The sequence below is a fragment of the Capra hircus genome, chromosome 15, assembly GCF_001704415.2.
Source record: "Capra hircus breed San Clemente chromosome 15, ASM170441v1, whole genome shotgun sequence".
In the NCBI taxonomy this organism is placed as follows: Eukaryota; Metazoa; Chordata; class Mammalia; order Artiodactyla; family Bovidae; genus Capra; species Capra hircus.
This window is the reverse complement of record NC_030822.1, coordinates 45377150-45392290: the sequence shown is the minus strand read 5'-3', so window position 1 is coordinate 45392290 and position 15141 is coordinate 45377150.

Here is a 15141-nt window from a genome sequence, read left to right as displayed (position 1 = left end):
GCCAGACCTGCAGAGAAAGCAGCTTCGCCTGTCTCCTCTGCTGCCCCTTTGTTCCCTGGGATCCCCAGATGGAAGACACTTGGCACAGCAGCCTTGATGGGAGCAGCGAAGAGTTAATGCCGCTCTCAGGGGGCCAGCGACAGCCTCATCAGCAGGCCTTGATGCTGATTAAGCAGCTGTGCTCACAGAGGAACAGAATGTATGTGAGTTGTGAGTGAAGGTGAACAAGTGTGGGGGAAGGTATGTTTGGAAATAAGCATGTCTGAGGGGATACGTGCCTGAGCGTGAGTACATACAAGCATGTGGTGTGCATTGGTGTCCTTTTGAACGTGTGTGATATGTCCGCGTGGAAATGTGTATTTGACTAGAGTTTAATCTATGCCTTTGTAGGACTGTATATAAGTATGTGCATGTGCAGAGGAGTATACGGCCTATATGAGTGTACAGAAGCATTTTGGAAATTACAATGCATTTAAAAATAATAGTTATGGTTAAAATGTAGTATATGGATGCAAGCAGACGGTTGTGCATATGTTTGCAAATGTATGGATGAGAAGAGCTAGGATAGGCAGTTTTTGTGGGCATTTATGGAACATCCAGGGCAACACTCCCATTCTACAAATGAGGGGGCAGGTTCAAAGTCAAAAGATAACCTGCGAAGTAGGTTGATGTATTCTTAGTTCCTCATTCCCTCTCCCATGGGACTTCCTGAGGAGGAGAGTGGGCAGTTTATTTCCCTGTCCCTCTGATGATAGCCTTGATCATCTGACCCCTTTGACCAGTGGGATGTGAGTGGTAGGCAAAGGATGCCAGCTAAAAGCCAGGATCTCAAGGGCAGACAGCAAAGAGGGACTAAAGAGCTTCTTGATGAAGGTGAAAGAGGAGAGTGAAAAAGCTGACTTAAAACTCAACATTCAAAAAACTAAGATCATGGCATCTGGTCCCATCATTTCACAGCAAATAGATGGGGGAAACAATGGAAACAGTGAAAGACTATTTTCTTGGGCTCCAAAATCACTACAGATGGTGACTATAGCCCTGAAATTAAAAGACATTTGCTCCTTGGAAGAAAAGCTATGATAAATTAGATAGTGTATTAAAAACCAGAGACATACGATAATTGTTTTTCTCTTTCTGACTTACTTCACTTTGTATAATAGGTTCCAGGTTTACCCACCTCATTAGGCCTGACTCAAATGTATTCCTTTTAATATCTGAGTAAGAGCCCATTGTATATATGTACCAAGCTTCTTTATCTATTCATCTGTCAATGGACATATAGGTTGCTTCCGTGCCCTACCCTATACTAACACATACATAAGGACTCTAGAAAGATGGCACTCATGAACCTATTTGCAGAGCAGCAGTGGAGACACAGACATGGAAAACAGACTTGCGGACACAGGGAGTGGGTGAGGATGGAGAGAGCAACATGGAAACATACATTACATTATGTCAAATAGATAGCCAATGGGAATTTGTTATATGACTCAGGGAACTCAGACTGGGGCTCATTAATAACCTAGAGGGGTGGGATGGGGAGGGAGGCAGGAGGGATGTTCAAGTGGGAGGGGACATGGGTAAACCTATGGCTGATTCCTGTTGATGTTTATTAGAAACCACCACAACACGGTAATTATCCTTCAATTAAAAATAAATAAATTAACAACAACAAAAAAAAGCAGAGACATTACTTTACCTACAAAGATCAATATAGTCAAAGCTATGGTTTTTGCAGTAGTCATCTAAAAATGTGAGAGTTGGACCACAAAGAAGGCTGAGCGCCGAAGAATTGATGCTTTTGAATGGTGGTGCTGGAGAAGACTCCTGAGAGTCACTTGGACTGCAAGGAGTTCAAACCAGTCAATCCTAAAAGAAATAAACCCTGAATATTCATTGGAAGGACTGATGCTGAAGCTGAAGCTCCAATACTTTGGCCATCTGACGCAAAAAGCCAACTCACTGGAAAATACCCTGATGCTGGGAAAGATAGAAGACAGGAGGAGAAAGTGATGACAGATGGTTAGATGGCATCACTGATTCAATGCACATGAGTTTGAGCAAGCTCCAGGAGATGGTGAAGGACAGGGAAGCCTGGGATTCTGCAGACTGTGGGGTGGGGTCGCAGAGAGTTGGACACAGCTGAGAGATTGAACATCAACAACAAGGGGTACTAGCGCTTCTGTCATCATCTTGAGAACTTTCCCCAGGGAAGCTGCTGCTCCCGGAAGGATGAGAAACTTGTGGAAGCCCCAGATGTATTGTGCAGCTGGGAGTCCACACCAGCAGACCTGAAGCTTGAAACAGAGCTGCCACAAGCATTTATCAGTCAAATCACAGTCCATCATCTGCACTTCTGTGAAAATGATCATTAATGTTTGTTGTAAGCTGCAGAGATTTTGAAGTGGTCTGTGACAGAAATAGCTTGCTAATATACTAGATGGGACTAGACCTTAGGTAGAAGCCTTATAACTAGATTCCTGGGCTTGCCTGAGGACACCTGGGTCTCTCATGGGACTGGGATTCAGTTGGTCGAGAGTGTGGTCTGGGCTTTGGAAATCCTGAAAGATCCCCAGGTGAGGTGAATGTGCAGATACATGCCACAGGGGAGACCAGGGCCAAGAGATGGGATGAGAGAGGTTAGTACAGGCTTCATGAAGCTTTAAATGCCAAGTCAGAGAGCTTGGACTTTATTCTGAAAGTGACATTGGGCCAGTGGAGGGCTTTAAGGAGGATGAGGATGTATTTGAAGCCATGTTATAGAAGGATCACCCAGGCAGTCCCAGGGTATTTTGGATGCCAGGCCCCTAGCTGGGTCCCTGTGTTTCCTGATAACCCCTGCCTGACCAGAGGTGGGAAACAGACTTATACCTAGGAACTCTTTTTGCCTCAGAGCCATTTTCAGAGTGTTCAGTACACACTCAGGTGGCCCCATAGCTGGGAATGACTGTCTCAGAGAGGGGGGAAAAAAGAGCAAAATTTCCCAGCAACCACATGGCTGCTGCAGGAATCCAGCCCTCACCATTGTCTTACACTGTATATCACAACCCCTCCACACCTCCTTCCACCACGACAAGCCCAGCTAGCTCTACTACTGCCGTGCTGATGAGGGCAGCCTGGATCTGCCTTTCCAGATTCAGCCCCCAATGCAGCTCTTCAGAGGCCTTAACATCAGTTTGCACACACCTGCCATTGCCTTCCTCTGTGCTTCTGAGCACACCATTCTCTGCCTGACAGTGTCCACCCCTGTCTTCTCCACCTGTTACAATCATACCACACCTTCACAGCCCTGCTTAGGGCCCCTGTTCTCCTTGAAATATTCCTGGATTCCCATGACCCCAGGCAGAACCTTAAGTCTATCCTCTGTTTCCCACCTGTTTTCCGTGTGTGTTATTGACACTCACATCTTGCTTAGCCTTCCTGAGCCCTTGAAGATCTGGGATTTCAGCTCTCACATCTCCAGCACCCCTGCCCCCAGCAGTGCCAGACACTGGGGATGCTGGTGCATGTTTCTCAGATATGAGTGAATTCCTTGCCTCATGTCTGGGCTTCAGGGACAGCCAGGGAAGTAGGGTTGGCTGTGTGCCCTGGAGAGTGTTCCAGAGGCATTCTCTTCTCCCACACCCTCCCCTCACCCCCAGCTGCTCAAGGATGCTCAATCTTTGCCTCCCCTTTGGGCTCAGGGACAGATGCATCTTCTAGAATGCTTTGCCCTCTGTTATCAGGACGAGGGCTGGGCCACTGACAGTTTTCTGGTCCACAGGCCCAAGGGCCCTGGGAAGGTCCCAGTCTTTATCTTGTTTATGTCTGCGACCTTCCCTAGGCTCCTTGCTTCTTGACAGTGTCACAGAGCAGGCCTGTTGCTTGGGATGTATCTGGACTGTGGCCCAACCCGCTCCTTCAGGGACAGGGAAGAGGGACAGTTGTTTATGTTGGTGGGAATTTCAGGCCAGCCCATGGTCAGTCTGCTTTCTAACTTGAAGGTTGGATCTGAAGCTGGGACTGAGTATGGGCAAAAGTCAGAACATTGAGGTTAAGTAGAGCGGAGAAGAAGCTAAGCCACCACCCACCCTTGATTCCTCTCTGAGCACTTGTAATGACTAGCTCCTGAACATTTAGGTGTTGGGTGGGGATGGGAGCGGGAAGCGAAGGCAACTAAGACTTACTGCTCTATGCCTGACATTGGAGAAAAGAGCAAGTACAAAGTCCCTGAGGTAGAAATGTGCCTAGTGTGTTTTAGGAAAGCAAAGAGGCCTCTGAGGCTGGTGTGGATTGGGCAAGAGGAAGAGTGACAGAGTTGAAGCTAGGAAGGTAAAGGAAGATAAGTTTCTGCAAGCCTTGGTAGAGACTGTGGCTTTTACTCTGAGTTGGCAAACACATGGTCCAACTGATTTTCCTCAAGGATCCTTCTGGCTGATTGAGAATCACAGGTGCCCCCTTCCTCCAAAGTGGGGCCCTTCCTCTCTCGTTTTCACTTGTCTTAGCACTTTGCATTGTACTTACTTCTCACAGAATAAGGACTCAATACATATTTCTTGAAGGTCTTGGCCAGAATCCAATCCTTCACTTTTATTTAGGTTCATTGTGAGTGTGGAGGGCTTTGTGACTGTCACTCAGATAGACACTTTGCCTTAGTGCCTTGTTAGGAGTTTTTTCTCTTGTGGGCTCTGTTCCCCAGATGTCATATGGGTAGAAATTGACATATGGTACCTCCCACATCTGGCAAAAGCACAGCTGTAGGCAGTGTTGCACACATCTGGTACCCACATGTCTAACTGTGGACTTGATAGTTAGCCAGATATCCGTGAATGTGTTGTAGGCAAACCAGAGAAATGGGGAGTCCGAAGTGCTAGAGATAGGTGGTAAGTGCAAGTGGCTTTCAGGCAGCTGGTGGCCATTTACCTGGAGTGACCTGGATGTCTATGCTATGGCCAAAAAGCATAGCTTCAAGCCTAGGGCTCATTTTCTTCCCCAGATAAGCTCAAGTGTATATGGTTGGTGGTAGGATCCTGGATGCCTCCTCTCCTCAGCTCAACATTCTCATCTGTATAATGGGAGACATCCAAGGTGGAAGAAGAACTTAAAAATCCTTTGGCTTAAGAATATCACTGCAAATTGGGGGTTTGTATTGGATGGATCTTTCCTTTCTCTGGGCCTCTGTTCTCTACAATGCAAGGATGATTGCAAATGGATCTCTCCCAGGGAGCCCCCAGGCCAAAGAGGTTGAAATCCTTCCTCTGAAATTTGGGTCATTTTCTGCCAGGGACAGACTATGCCTCGAACTTCTGTTGGTTTGGAGAAAAATTGATTTCTTTGCATTTTCCCTTTTGCATCCTTCCTGTTTTACTTATAAGGAGGCGACTTTCTTGAATGGAAATGGAGACTCCTAGGCACAATTAATACTATAATTTTAAAACGCAATGTTATTGAAGTTATTTTCCTCTAAACTGCTATTCAATTATAGGCATTGGAGAATTTACAGGCCCTATTTTAAGCCTTGGAGTCTCCAGTACATTTTAGAGCTGTTCTTTAAAAGACACGGGCAGCATGTGAAAATTCCAGATGTTTCCTCAAAGCTCTCAGAGTCTCTGAGCTGAGTGGGAAAAGAAAGTGTCAATCAGGCCCCTCCAGGGCAGTGAAACTTGGATAGAAATGCCTCACACTATTTTGTCTTGAAAAATCCCCCAAAGAAATGTGTTTCCTTCCTGGGGGAAAAAACCGGAAATCCAAAGATTCCTAAGGGAGGTGACCTTCCAGGAACCAAGAGTGGACTAAAGGGCTGGAAGGGAGGTTGCCTTTGATCTCAAGCCTACTTCGGTTGAACTTTCTTTTGGTCATCTCATTTACCCTTCACACTTGGAGGGAGGCGGTGTCACCCCTGGTTTGCAAAAGCTGAAGCTCTGAGGGACAACCCATCTAGAAAGTGATAACACCAGGACTCGGGCTGAGGTTCACTTACTTTTCACCTCCCTGGCCTGCCCAGGCAGCCTGCAGTGTCGTTGAGCCACAAATTCTGTAGCTAGACTTCCAGCCATTCAGGTTAAAGACCTGAGCAAGTTTCTCAACCTTCTGTGTTTCATCCACAATGGGGCTAATGATTATGTTTCTCATCTAATTGGGGCTAATAACTTTACCTGTCTCATAGGGCTGTTGTGAAAATTAATAGAGTTAGTGAAAAGGAGAACCTCAGGTGTGCTAGATATATGCCTGCCTGGCACACGGTAAGAGCTATACAAGAAAACCCCAAAACGAGCTCTTGTTCTGATTCTCTTGTCTTCAGCTGGAGTCGGGAGCCTGGGAATGTGAAGGAACAGTGGACCTGTCCTCACTGACTCCGCTGTGTTCCACCTTCGAGCTCCTCCGAGATTTCACACCTCCAGGGTCTCCTTTGCTGCTGGAGCTTCCCCAGTTCTAATCCCCTCCTTCATGACTTGTGGTTTGACCTTCCTGCCCTTCACTTGTTCCTTACACCTTTCATCAGTGATTATGATGGAAAATCAATGGAGATTCAATCACTAAACTTGCCACTTAACATCTATGTTGGCCATGAGCAAATTTCTTTAGATTTCAAAGGCTTGATTTTTCCATCTGTAAAATGGAAATAATAGTATTACACCTTCCATGGGACTGTTGTGATAATTCAATGCCATTACATAAGCAAAGGTCTTCAATGATTAATTGCTTGTTCTTTCACAATTACCATTACTTATCATTGACAAAAATGCTAAATTTGCTTTTTATTTTCTAATTTCTACTCATCATCTTAAGAGTCAATTAAAATCCTACATTCTATCTCCACCACCCTGCAACTTTCCTACAGCTAAACTTCTCCTTCCCCTAAATTCTCTGTGGCATCAGAGATTGTGGGCTCACCAGACCATTTGCTGTGTGTCTTTCTACTTCCTGGGGAAACCTGCTTTTGTCCATCTGGAAGTGAGGGCTCAGCTTTGTCTGTGATGCTTGAATTGAGCAGGAGGTGGTTGTCTTGTCTTATATGGCTACAGAGGTTCTGAATCCTCAGTGCTAAAGAAATAAAAGGATTCTAAGAAAATTGAACAAGTCTCTCCCTGTACTGAGGCAGCCATAGAAGTCCAAAATCAAAAATCATTTCCCCCAAGTCACAAAGCCAGAGGAAATCAGCACAGCAGTTGAGAAAGAACAGAGGATTTGGAACAAAAGAATAATCCTCAAGTCTGAGCTCCTCTACTAATCATTGTGACTTTGAGCAAGTCATTTAATCTCTCTGTACCTTGACTTTCACCTCTGTCAAATGGTTATAGGAACCCTTACCTCACAGACTGTTAGATTTACTGAGCTGTGAGTGCTAAGTCACTTCAGTCGTGTCTGACTCTTTGCAACCTTATGGGCTGTAGCCCTCCAGGCTCCTCTGTCCATGGGATTATCTCTGCAAAAATTCTGGAGTGGGTTGCCATTTCCTTCTCAAGGGGATCTTCCTGACCCAGGGATCGAACCTATGTCTCTTACATCTTCTGCACTGGCAGGTGGGTTCTTTACCACTAGCGCCAATGAGCTGACATAGAGATTCTACAGTGCATTGAGGCATAACTATTCTTATTACCCCATAGCTTTGTGGTATACTGGATGAGCTCATGTTCCTTTCACTGCTCATGGTTAACTTGCTTTTTCCTGAACAATTGACTTCCAGTAATACACTTTGGGGATACTGAGAGTCAAGCCTTGCCAGGGCCCTGGTTGTCACTCAGCGTCTGAACCCCAAAGTCCAGCATCAGCCTTGTGAGGTTGGGATGTGCTGTGCAAAGACCACGCTGGTCCCTGAAGCAGTGCTGTGTCTACACCCAGCTGCTTTGGTTCTCATCGTTTTCACAGAGAGGATGGGATGCTCCTATCCAACATACTTAGTGTCTTTAAAAGCAAACAAAACCACTCTTGCTCTGGACATTCTATTAGCACTAGTAACAGTCACCACTCCACACCCAGGGTGGAGGCCAGGGGAAATGCTCTCTGGGAAGTTTTGTTTTCCAAACTCCTTTATTGTCAGTGCTTGGCTGGGAAATCAAGCGGCTCTGGCTGAAGGGAAATTCCTACGTGCACCTCCTTTTCTTTTCCTGCTGTGTGTAGATGTGGTGCTTCCTCACTCACCGCCTTCCTGGTCACCAAGACCCACACTGCGGGGAGGTGTTGACCACAGGTGCGTCTGTTTGAGTAGCCTGGCACCCTTCCCTTGGCAAAGGCAGAAAAAGCCTTTTAGGTTGGCAGGCCCAAGCATCCCCATCTAAATGTCCACTGAAATGTCTTTGGCAGGTTCCAGAACTTGTATCTCATTTCTCCCAGCCTAGGAGATTCCAAGAGAGAAATCTGGACTTGTTTTCAAACCCTTGGCCTTCAGCAATATTTGTTAAAAATAAGTATCTTTAGTGAACATTTCTGAGTGGCAGCTGTAAGCAAATACCCAGTGGGCATAATTTATTTCATAGATAGGCTAGAGCCTCTGTTGGGCACTCATTCATGCTCAGAAATGAATTTATGGCTATATCACCCAGAAGACCTTGGTTGCAAGCAACAAAACCAGCTCCTGCTGATGTAAGTATAAGAGGATTTATTGAAAGGATAACAGGAACTTAATGAATCAGTGGGAAAGCTGGAAACCTGAATTTGGAAATAAGTTCGAAGCAAATAATGTAGAATGAGGAACTACAAGTACATTCTCATAGTGGGAGCAGTTGGGTCAGGGATCTTCAGGAATCTGTGACCACCTCTTTCATCTTTGAATTATTTACTCAGAAATCAGATGACTCTAAGAGGGCATCAACTGGCCACTTATTTACCCCCTGGGTCTAACTGAGAAGCCTTCGGAGACTCCTTTGACTCCCACGGTGGGATAACAAGCATCTGAATTTACCAACCCATCAAGGTTGCAAATAACCAGGGAGAATTAATTTCTCCAGAAAACCAAGCTCCTGGTTGAAATAGGGAATGGAAGCTTTCCCTCTCCTTAAAGTCTCTATGTTTGGTTTCATGGTTTAGAATGGCATGTGTGTGTGTGTGTGTGTGTGTGTGTGTGTGTGTGCGCGCGCGCATGTGTGTGGTTTTGAACACCCAAGCTCAGTGAACATTTTCTGAACATCTACACTCTGCCAGGCATGTGCTAACTACTGGGAATGTAGTGGTGAAGACAGTAACTATGTAGAAGGAGAAAGATGAGTCTCAAGAGCTAGAATATGATATGGCAACACACACGTGCACACAGGGCTGTGGAAAGTAGTCCTGCTCTTCCTGATAAAGTCTAGCAAAACATTCCAGAAGAAGTGACACAAGCCAGTTCAGCTCTAGAACAATGGAAATAGAGATGGTTCATTTGTAACGCTAAACATTCACATATCCTCCCATTCATTACAAATTCATTCAACAAACATTCATTAGGCCCCTGGAGTGTGTGAGACTCTGAGTTTATAGGATCGAAAAGAATAACCACCACTATACATGAAAACAACCAGTAAGCAAGAGATGGCAGAGACGTCCTGAGCTATTTTCTCCTGACTTGTGTGCATCTCACTGGCCAAGGTCTGAGGCACTCCAACCATTCCTCGCTACTCACTCAGGAGGAGAGGAACCAGCCTGCAAGCCACAGAAATTCCCTTTGTGCCTCACCTCCAGATTTTGAACTACTTTGTCCTTCTTTCCCCAAAACTCTTCCTTCCTCTCATCTTGCCCCAGGGCTAGGACAAGTCCTGCTGGAGCACAGGGAGGGATGGAGGAGGGAATCAGGGGCTCTTTCTGTGATCCTAGCCTCAGCACAAACCTGTCGGCAGTGCTCTCAGCTCTGGGCCTGTTCAGATGGGTTCAATTCACTTCAGTTGCTCAGTCGTGTCCAGCTCTTTGCAACACCATGAACTGCAGCATGCCAGGCTTCCCTGTCCATCACCAACTCCCGGAGTTCATCCAAACCCATGTCCATTGTGTTGGTGATGCCATCCAACCATCTCATCCTCTGTCGTCCCCTTCTCCTCCTGCCGTCAATCTTTCCCAGCATCAGGGTCTTTTCAAATGAGTCAGTTCTTCACATCAGGTGGCCAACGTATTGGAGTTTCAGCCTCAACATCAGTCCTTCCAGTGAACCCAGGACTGAACTTCTTTAGAATGGACTGGTTGGATCTCCTTGTAGTCCAAGGGACTCGCAAGAGTCTTCTTCAACACCACAGTTCAAAGGCATCAATTCTTTGGCATTCAGCTTTCTTTATGGTCCTACTCTCACATCCATACATGACCACTGGAAAAAACATAGCCTTGACTAGACGGACATTTCTTGACATAGTAATGTCTCTGCTTTTTAATATGCTGTCTAGGTTGGTCATAACTTTCCTTCCAAAGAGTAAATGTCGTTTAATTTCATGGCTGCAGTCACCATCTGCAGTGATTTTGGAGCCTAAAAAAATAAAGTCAGCTACTGTTTCCACTGTTTCCCCATCTATTTGCCATGAAGTGATGAGACCAGATGCCATGATCTTTGTTTTCTGACTGTTGAGCTTTAAGCCAACTTTTTCACTCTCCTCTTTCACTTTTATCAAGAGGCTCTTTAATTCTTCTTCACTTTCTGCCATAAGGGTGGTGTCATCTACGTATCTGAGGTTATTGATATTTCTCCCGGAAATCTGGATTCCAGCTTGTGATTCTTCCAGCCCAGCATTTCTCATGATGTACTCTGCATAGAAGTTAAATAAGCAGGGTGACAATATACAGCCTTGATGTACTCCTTTTCCTATTTGGAACAAGTCTGTTATTCCATGTCCAGTTCTAACGGTTGCTTCCAGACCTGCATACAGGTTTCTCAAGAGGCAGGTCAGGTGGTCTGGTATTCCCATCTCTTTCAGAATCTTCCACAGTTTATTGTGATCCACACAGTCAAAGGCTTTGGCATAGTCAATAAAGCAGAAACAGATGTTTTTCTGGAACTCTCTTGCTTCTTCCATGATCTAGCAAATGTTGGCAATTTGATCTCTGGTTCTTCTGCCTTTTCTAAAACCAGCTTGAACATCTGGAATTTCACAGTTCACATACTGCTGAAGCCTGGCTTGGGGAATTTTGAGCATTGCTTTAATAGCGTGTGAGATGAGTGCAATTGTGCAGTAGTTTGAGTGTTCTTTGGCATTGCCTTTCTTTGGGATCTCTCACCCAAGCTCTGGGCATCACATCACTGCAGCATGTGTATCTGAGCAAGCCCCTCCCTCTCTCACTCCTTCTTTTTCATCTGAGAAAAAATGAGATATGAGACTCCAGCTGCTCTGTACTTTCCATCTCTTGGATTCTTTGGCCTTGCCTTTTCCTCTCTCGTGCCGTTTTGGGCCAAGTCTTCATCTCAAATACACCTGCTGTCGCTAGCTCCCTGGAGGTCCAATTCAGGTTTCCCTGAGAGCTGCTGAGTCTCACTTCGTACCCTCAGAGACTCAGTCTTAGCTCTCCACCGCATCACTAGCCTCAGAATCCTCTACCAGCTTCAGTGGCGGAATAGCAGCAGGCACTTTCACCTGCAACCCTGCCTCACTCCACACAAATGTGTCTTGTCTCCACTGGCAGCAAAAACCTTTGGAACGCTTCAAAAGAGGTGGCTTCAAGGACAAGTTAAGAAGCCGTACAAGTCAGGGGAAGGCCTGCGAGGCTGAACTTGTCCTCTGTTCCCTGGCCCTGTGGGGACCCAGCAGAGCATTTGGCCCTGCCAGGGATTTTTAAAAGAACCTGGCTCAGCCCCACCTTGGCAGGAACCCTCCCCTCTCCATGCTCTCTTTTTCTGTTGTGACAGATTCTGCTCTGATACCTTTGGTACCCAGCTCCCAAAGAAGAAAACAGATCACCCATCACTGGTTAATTATAGAGCAACTGAAAGGCAATTTAGCTACTGTGTGATAAGCAATAGACTATTTTAATAATAACCAATTACCATACATTATAGTGTATCATTTGGCATTTGATGATCTACTGGGGTCTCACCTGTTCCTTCCCTTATGGAGGGTTTCATGGCTGTTCACACCTTCTCCAACAGAAGTTGTGTCAGTTTCTAATTGAAGCACTATTTTTAGGAAATAGTTAGGAAAAGTTTGGAGAGGTGGTGCAAATTATATCATGCCAAGTAGAAGGATGCATACTGCCAAGTGTCTTTCTGACAGCTCTGCCATTACTCTGCACGCAACAGGATGGAGAGTGAGATTTGTTTCGTGATCTGTGTTAGCCTTTAAACATTAAAGGAGGTGTAAACCTGGAGGCCCTCTGTCCAGGCAGACGTGTGGGCAATTTAAACAGCTGCCCTCTCTCCACCGCTGACTCCTCTGTCCTCTGCTGAGATAAGCTCTCCCTGCTGGTGGAGCTGGAAGTCATGCGGCTGAGCACCCTGCTATAGTCTGCTGTGGATGTTAGAGCAGACCCTGCCCCAGATGCAGTGGTTCTTCAAGGGGGCAAGGATCTGCTCAGCCTGTTCCTCTGGCCTAGGATCCCCTCTTTAAATTCAGTCACTCAGCCACTTCCCTAGGGTACAAACTTGCCAAGGGGATAGCCAGGCCAGTTCTGGGTCTATCGTCCATTCTCAAGGTCATGTATCCACTGAATTCTTCTCACAATCTGTCCCATTCAGAGGTTTAGTTCCTTATCCTTTCTTCCCAAGAAGGTACCTGGAGTCTTCGTGAAAAACTTCAACCCTTTTTCACACACACACTTGTGTCCAACCTCCAACAACCAGGTATATCTCCTTTTTAGCAAGTGTTAGCCATGATCCTAAGCTCAGGAAAAGACCCAGGGAAACATAAATCCCTTCCTTTTAGCAGCTTACAAACCAAAAAGAAAGGGCCAACATACAGGAGTGAGTTATTCACATATTGTCAGTTAAGGAAATAGCTGAATCTACTGGCAAAAGCAGCTGTTTAGAGCCAACAGATCTATATTTGGATCCTGGATCCCCTACTTGTGAAGTTTACTTCCTCAGGTAAATTCTTAAACTCTCTAAGTATTAGCTTCCTCAACTATTGGTGATTCTAATTCTCTGAAAATCCCTAATGCACCAAAGGGATGGGTTAGGTTTGGATAGATGTGGAGGTAGGGCAAGGGTGAGGCCAAGGAAAATGAATGGAAATCACACAGGTGTTCTCACAAACCTTAGCTCTGAGTAATATTATCTAATGTTTACTGAGCACATGTTAGGCACCAGGCTCTGCTTTGTCTGCACTGCCTCATGTAACCATTAACATTCTGATGTGTGTTTCTGTGTGTGTGCTCCGTCATGTCCAACTCTTTCACGTCTCCATGGACTATATATAGATGGTCAGGCTCCTCTGCCCATGGAATTTTCCAGGCAAGAATATTGGCGTGGGTTGCCATTTCCTGCTCCAGGGGATATTCCCAACCCAGGGATCAAAACTGTGCCTCTTGTATCTCTTGTGTTGGCAGGTGGGTTCTTTACCAGCTGAGCCACTTGTGAAGCCCAACATTCTGATGAAGTTGGTATAACTGCTCTCCCTATTTTACAGAAAGAGAAAGCTTATCACAGACAAGTCAAGAATAAGGTCCCATGTTGTAGCAAGTAGCAAGATTGGAGCTCAGCCCCCAGTGATCTGACTCAGGGCCTATGCTCTTAATCTCTACACACATTAGTGTTTGGTAAAGTTGGGTGGATATAACTGGATGAAATTGGCATAAACACAGGCGATCTTAGACGCCAGACTGAGTAGGTTATGTAATTGCAGAACTTAGGACCAACTTTCTCATTATGTTGAGATGGAAACTGAAGTTCAGAGATGGAAAGAGGCTTGTCAGCTTACTCTGGCCGAGTGACTGAGCCAGAACTTGTCTGTCAGTCTCCTTTCAGCTGCATCAGCTCTTTGACTTGCTTCAAGGAAAGTCCCTCCTCCTTTTGGGGGCCTCACTGTGATATGTGTACTTTTCCTTGGACTGAGCCTTTCCTGGGACCTCTCCTCTGGGGGTCCTCCCAGCCTAGACTCTCCCTTGGGAAGCCAAGAGGAAAGGCCATTTTGGCTCTTGGTCACCCACTGTCAGCTGGTGACTATACAAGTCAGCTTATTCTCCTTCTAGTTGCCTTCTCTTGCTCATGGACTTCTCCATCTTGGGTCCCATTGCCCACTCTGTCTCAGTCCTAGCTCTCATCAGTTCAGTTTAGTTCAGCCCCTCAGTCATGTCCTACTCTTTGGGACCCCATGGATTGTAGCATGCCAGGCTTCCCTGTCCATCACCAACTCCCGGAGCTTACTCAAGCTCATGTCCATTGAGTCAGTGGTGCCATCCAACCATCTCATCCTCTGCCATCCTCTTCTCCTCCTGCCTTCAATCTTTCCCAGCATCAGGATCTTTTCTAGTGAGTCAGTTCTTCAAATCAGGTGGTCAAAGTATTAGAGTTTCAGCAACAGTCCTGTTAATGAATATTCAGGACTGATTTCCTTTAGGATAGACTGGTTTGATCCCCTTGCAGTCCCAGGGAATCTCAAGAGTCTTCTCCAACACCACAGTTCAAAAGCATCAATTCTTCAGTGCTCAGCTTTCTATATAGTCCAGCTCTCACATCCACACATGACTAAGCCCTCGTGGAGGAGTCTCTGGCAGAGGCGTGGGTCAGCGGTGGTCTGCGGCAGGGTCGGGGGCACTGAGTGAAGCAGTGCGTGCATGGGACCTTTTTAAGGAGGTCCCCGTTATCTTCATTACCTCCACCATAGTTTGGCCTCAGGTCAAACAACAGGGAGGGAACACAGCCCCATCCATCAACAGAAAATGAGCATGGCCCCACCCATCAGAACAAGACCCTGTTTCCCCCTCAGTCAGTCTCTTCCATCAGGAAACTTCCATAAGCCCAACTCCCATGGTCCCAATTTTTCCACAAAAGGCATCACATGACACCAATTACGGGTCGGCTCCAAAAGAGGCTCAGAGACCAGTCCCGTCCTCAGCTAGAGGTACTCTAAGTAGCTATTGTTGGGGACATGAGGTGGCTCAGCATGGCTATTCTATCTGCAGCTTGACACTAACAGCAGGACCCAGCACAAACCGGTTCCAGTTGCTGTAACCCGAGCCTGACTCGGACAGGCCTTGGACCCAGTGCCCACATCTCCTGTGTTGCCTTCAGTCAAGTCAAAGTGTATTTCTGGCTGCTCTAGACCCACCCTGTGGGAG